At 36.9% G+C, this 5,976-nt stretch overlaps 1 non-coding gene across 1 annotated transcript; it reads right to left on the bottom strand.

Annotated features, from left to right (window-relative positions):
• Nucleotides 1-2,824: 2,824 nt before the first annotated feature.
• On the bottom strand, nucleotides 2,825-2,896 carry Trnaa-cgc (transfer RNA alanine (anticodon CGC)). The gene has a single exon. It is a non-coding gene; the product is annotated as a tRNA-Ala (tRNA).
• Between the last annotated feature and the right edge of the window lie 3,080 nt (nucleotides 2,897-5,976).

Raw genomic sequence — 5,976 nt, 5'->3', positions numbered from 1 at the left:
TTTCCAATCCAGACCAATTAACTATTCCAGTTTCTACGGACATTATGTGTGTCAAAATTGCAGGTTAAAAGGTAGGTAGTTGATCAAATAATACGTTCGCGAAGGGTCCAATTGCTGGCCTCGCTGGAGCACATAGTTATAATGCAGGAAGGTTCAGAAAGCTAAAGCTGCACGTTTCAATGGTCAATCTTTTATCGTACTTGAAGAAAAAGCCTTTTTAGAAGCTATCAGCTTAGGTATGTATAACTTCGCAGATATTCTAAGTGATAAATCAACGTTTTTTTTAGTCTCTAATCCCCTTATTAATAAAAAGTTACACCTACTCGTAGGATGTCTAGATTAAAATGACATTTCCATACTAAATGACAATTTAAGCCAGAGTTCAACTAGGGTGTAACTTTTATTAATAAGGGGGTAAGAGTTCATACTGAGTAGGATATTTTATTTTTCAAACTAATGACCGCATCATTATCACAAAAACAGGGGACTTATTAAATAATTTTTGCTACTTTTTAAGATTTTTTTTTTTCATTTCATTGAACATAATTTTTTTATTATGTTTTTTTATTATTTAATCCTTCAAGCTCCGCGAATCTAGGCACAATAGATAATCAATTGTTATGACATTAATTAATGCCGTCTGGGACTCAATCGGTTAAGAGCGTTTTTATTATCAATCTTATGGAAGGTTGTGTAATGGGGTGACACCCTCCCTAAGCATGTTTTCAGCACCACTTAAATTATAAATTTAGAAGTACCGGTCCCACTGACTTACATTTCTACTGTGGCCCAGAAATGAGGTGTTGAATTAAGAGTTTAATTTTGTAAACATTATTACAGGGAGATTGTGGTTTAGATTCAAAGTTCGATTTTAATGACGCCCCATTACTGTGGAATGGGAATAGTATAAGAACTCCTTAGCGGTGTGTGGTTAGACTGTTCCCTAGTTTCGATTAAAGGGCTGAAAAACTAACTGCATTTTGAACCCGATTAAGGATGCCTCAGGGTGCAGATCACCTAATTATGCCTAAGCCACGGTATATACCTAATTGTATTACCTACTATACATGTAGTTAATTGACCGATCAACTAGCTATTACATTTTTTATCGTGTAGTGAGTTTTATGGTCCTTTTGGATCGGACTAGGTGCAGTAGGTAGGTAGGTAAGATGTCCACTTTTAGTAAATACTAGCTGACCCGGAGAACTTCGTACTTTGAATAAAAATTCTATAGCCTTTGTTCATCTGGGCAGTGGCGGATTTACAGTTTTGCCGCCCGTAGGCTAGGGTGGGGTTGGATCTTTATTTAACTTTTATCTTTTGAAATCGAGTAAGCGTCATCTGAAATCTGCCGCCCCTAGGACGCTGCCGCCCCTAGGCCGCGGCCTATACACCTATTGACAGATCCAAGACTGCATCTGGGATAATTTAGGATTCTAATGGTGAAAGAATTTTTCAAATCGGTCCAGTAGTAACGGAGCCTATACAATGCAAACAAACAATCAAATCCTCTTTATAATATTAGTGTTTAAGATATTTTTTGCAACCACAATGCATAGCCTGATGTGCTTTCCCTGTACTATGTTATACTATAATTTCCTGAACTACCTACCCGATGACCGATGGCATTAAGCTAATATAAGTTTCGCCACTAAAATGCTAAGCTACTCAAAGCGGACACGAACCGATCAAAACGGCGATTAATAGAGCGGTTGACGTGTTAACTGCTGTCGATTAAAATTATATAGAATTATAACTAACGGCGCTTCGGGCGAATATAATAAAATTACTTTTATGACATAAGGAATAGCACAAAGTTGTTCAAAGTAATTCTAGCAAACTAAGGCTGGATTGCACCATCTTATTTTGACTTTGACAAACGTCAAAAATCTGTTAAACTCTATATAAACCACCGGTTAAAGTTATAGTTACGGTCAAAGTAAGGTAGTGCAACTCAGCTTAAGAATAGCTAATATTTTACACTTTTCTTTAATAATCAAAATCTTGGCAGATAGTGTAAAAAAAGTAAAAATACAGAGCATCGGGAAGAGCCTGGATGCGGGCAGCGCAGGACCGTTCATTGTGGAAAGCCTTGGGGGAGGCCTTTGTCCAGCAGTGGACGTCATTTGGCTGAAACGAACGAACGAACGAACAGAGCATCGAAAAAGTATCAAGAAATTAATTTCTACTAAATACCTATGAAATCTGTTTGTGGTGATCTCAATACTTCTTTAATGTTACCGGTTTTAATTAATAGAGCAATCAACTGAAAGTTAAATTATTATTATTCAATTTCAACTGCATACTTTTCAGTTAGTATATTAGCCACTCCAAGTTATTAAACAAAATTAAAGTAAAAATATAACAAAATAATAAAATATATAAAGAATCTATGCGGATATGCGCTATCACTAGCACTATGTCTTACAATTTCAACATTATTATGTAAAGTTAATACTTCACTATCGTCCTTAAACAACGTTCATCTTAACCATAGTCTTAACCGCTGGAAATAGAAGCAATCTAACCAGATAGATTAATCCGTTCATTAAATTAACCCGCTATATAATGCCCCGGTGATGAACGACGCGGGACGTCCCATCGGGACGATGACGTTATCGGGATACGCTATTACCGCTTAGATAGATAGATAACTACAAAGTTTAAGCTATAGTAAAGGCTAGTTCACAGCTACAAAAGATAGCCATTTTTTGACTAACTATGTGCTAACAATAGGCTTCAGAAGGTAGGTACTCAATTTATTGTCGCAAAAAGATAAATAACTTCAAAAATAAATAAAATCACAAGTTCCAAAAAAATAGTTTGGAGGTGCTGGGATTTGAACCCAGGACTTTCAGCATGCGAAGCAGACACTCTACCACTGAGTTACACCCCCGGTGGCATCTAGCGACGAAATCAACCATCTTATTTGTAAATGCAATACGACCATTCACTTACTACGTACTGTGACGTCACCTGCGGACTTGATTTTAAGGACAACGAATGAATGGAGACAGTAATTTAAATGCGTAACTTGTTCTTTAACTGTACTTATGAATGTAACATAGTCGTACATTCATAAGCGAATATGCAATAATGTTTTTGAACCATAAGAGGTAGCGAGTTTTATATGCATAAAAGACATAATATAGGGGAGACTGTTTCTGGTTTTGAATTTTGTCTACGCTGCAAATTAAAGCACTAAGCTACTACGGAAAAAAATAATTACACCGTCATTGTCATTGAATGACGCATGGAGGCCTGTGTACAACAATGGACGTCCTAAGGTTAAAATGATGATGATGACGATAGCACATAACTTGCAACCTATGCTATAGTGCATCTGGATGCGATGCGATCCCTTAGAACACACCTTACCCTTCAATACCGAAATAAAGTTCTGTTGTTTCAGTATTTTACCGGGCGATAAGCGATTTAAACATTATCCCGAAAACGCTGCCGCTTGTGATTTGCGCTGCACACCGCTTAAGCGCTCACAATGATCGATCGGGCAGCGTCCAGGTTTTGTCCTGGCAAATTAAGAGGCACTTAAAGCGCTGTCAGCCCACAGATTAAGTTACAGCCTGCGCTTTTTGCCGCTGTAATTTCTTGCGCAAGCGCACTGACAGTGAACGATGGAGAAAATTTGATATCGGGACTTACTGGCCGATGAAGGTTATGTTTTTTATTCATAATTTGTTATGACATTTATTTGGCTATAAATGGACCTTAATGTTAGATTCTAATTAGAAAGATGTGAAAGAGTGATTTTTGAACTCCAGCTTAAGTTAAAATTACTCTAAGCAATGATTTGGACTCAGGTATAAATTCATAAACTGTCATACCTACTACTAAACAAACAATTAAGTGTTCATTATAGGTCATTCTGCAGCTTAAAGTGCCACTTCTGATTTATGGAGTAAATGATTCGGTAAAGGTGAAATATCAAATAAATTAAGCTCCATAGATATTACTGTCTAGTGTCTACAAATACACCTGTTACCGTAAGTATCACAGTAGGTATACTCTAAAACTTGTAGCGTAAAAAACGTTCGCAAAATCTTCGATTTCCTAATTTTTATTTCTGTCCTAACATAATTGCTGTAATGAAAATGGTTACGATCTACTTAACCTATAAACATCATTAAATTATCCAACCATTATTCCAATCAGGTCCAAACGGTTCTTTGACTTTATCAAAATATCCAAACAGTTGGTAAGGTATATCATTACAATCAAGCCCTCTATTTTAAAGCGCAACAATTCCGTGTTGTCACGGCGAGCTATCAAATAATAACATCATTAGTGGCAGAGTAAATTACCTCCGCCGATCTTAATAATCTCGTAATTAAATCGTTCAATTACCGCCATGGATACACCGCGGATCGTGTTACATTATTGTATGGGTCCGGCTGGGAGATTTATGGTGGCCTACTAATATGAGTATTAGAAGGTTGAAACTATATTTATACGTGTAATGATGCTAAATGGAATAGGCACTTGCTTGTGACAACGTGTGAAATGTGACTTTCTTAATCTTATCTTATTTTTCCCTTAGAATTCCAGGATTTAATTTGCTACCTCCATGGTTACATTTCTAGGAAAAAATCTCAGTGTATTTGGGAAAAATTATGACAATTTCCTATTTCATATTTTTGTCCACCTGTATTTTAAACCTTACAACCTTGTTTAAAGAAAAAATAGAACATTTTAAAAGCTGAAAGACATCATTTCATTAAATAACGAAATGATAACTAAACAACATCATCAATATGCAAAATACCATGACCATTACCTACAAAAATCCCATCAAACTGCGTTTAGTAGGACTGTATGTTTGAAGTTAGTGCATGTAGCTATCAAGGATGGTGCTAAACCTGCTGTTTTAATGGCGGCAATTTGACGGGCACCATCATACAGGTTACACATACTTTGGCCCGTATTACAGCACCTTGATATAAAAGTTACTTGGCTACTTCGTGACGGGGAGGTATACACAAAGGATAGATGGTATATAGTTCCAAAATACTGGACTGTCCTGTCGATGACATTGACAGTGGGGCGCCACCGTCAATACCGGATCGCTGGTTCAGATTTTTGCCATGTTGGAAACCATATAGTTGAACGATGGTAGCGCCCCCCTGTCATTGAGTTTGGTGGGACAGTTCAGCGTGGGTCATCTATACCCGTTATCTAGTAATGTGAAGGCAAGAAGTCAATGGTATGGTGTTTAGACGCATTCAACCTCTTTAGCGGCTTAATTAAAAATAAAACATTTTGACATCAGTCAGAGAAATCCAACTGGTCAGTTTTTGAACTTCAATTATTGTTTTTGATTTCGAAAATTCTCAGCTTGGGACTTCTTGGCGAGAAAGTGAAGCACCATGTTTCACAGTTTGCTTTATTTTCCAAAATTGGTGTAACCAATTAATTAAAAAGAGACTTAATGGACTTTTTAAGGTATAGTTGTTGCAATTCACGAAGGCGAGTGAGCTTTACATGTGTGGTGGCTCGCTACTGTTCGTTTTTCAAAAGTTTTGGTAGACATTAGACTATCGTTATGTGCATTTACACGTACACACACAAGTAAAGCTCACTCGCCTTCGTGAGTTGCAAGAACTATAATCAGAATAATACGAGTACATGACAAGTACTTTATTAATACGGGCCCTGATCTCGAACCATAAGAATCCACTGTAAACGATTACTTCTTGTAAATTAATGCAGTTAACTTTAGCATCTCTCCGCTAAGTGTGCATGGACACTTAATACTCTATGGTGAGATAAAATTCTATTAACCTAAATTGGTTCAGAAATATGAGCAATAACTTAGGGATATAATGGATCCCCTTTGTTAAATAACAGAAGCCTACGTTTATTATGTACCTACTTGTACATATTGCATTTTAGTTTTAGTTCTTTTTCATCGGGGCCTGGCCCCTGCATACCATGTCGTCATGGGGGCCGTGCCACATC

The sequence above is a fragment of the Ostrinia nubilalis genome, chromosome 9 (assembly GCF_963855985.1).
Source record: "Ostrinia nubilalis chromosome 9, ilOstNubi1.1, whole genome shotgun sequence".
Lineage (NCBI taxonomy): Eukaryota > Metazoa > Arthropoda > Insecta > Lepidoptera > Crambidae > Ostrinia > Ostrinia nubilalis.
This window is presented reverse-complemented; position numbering and strand designations above follow the sequence as displayed.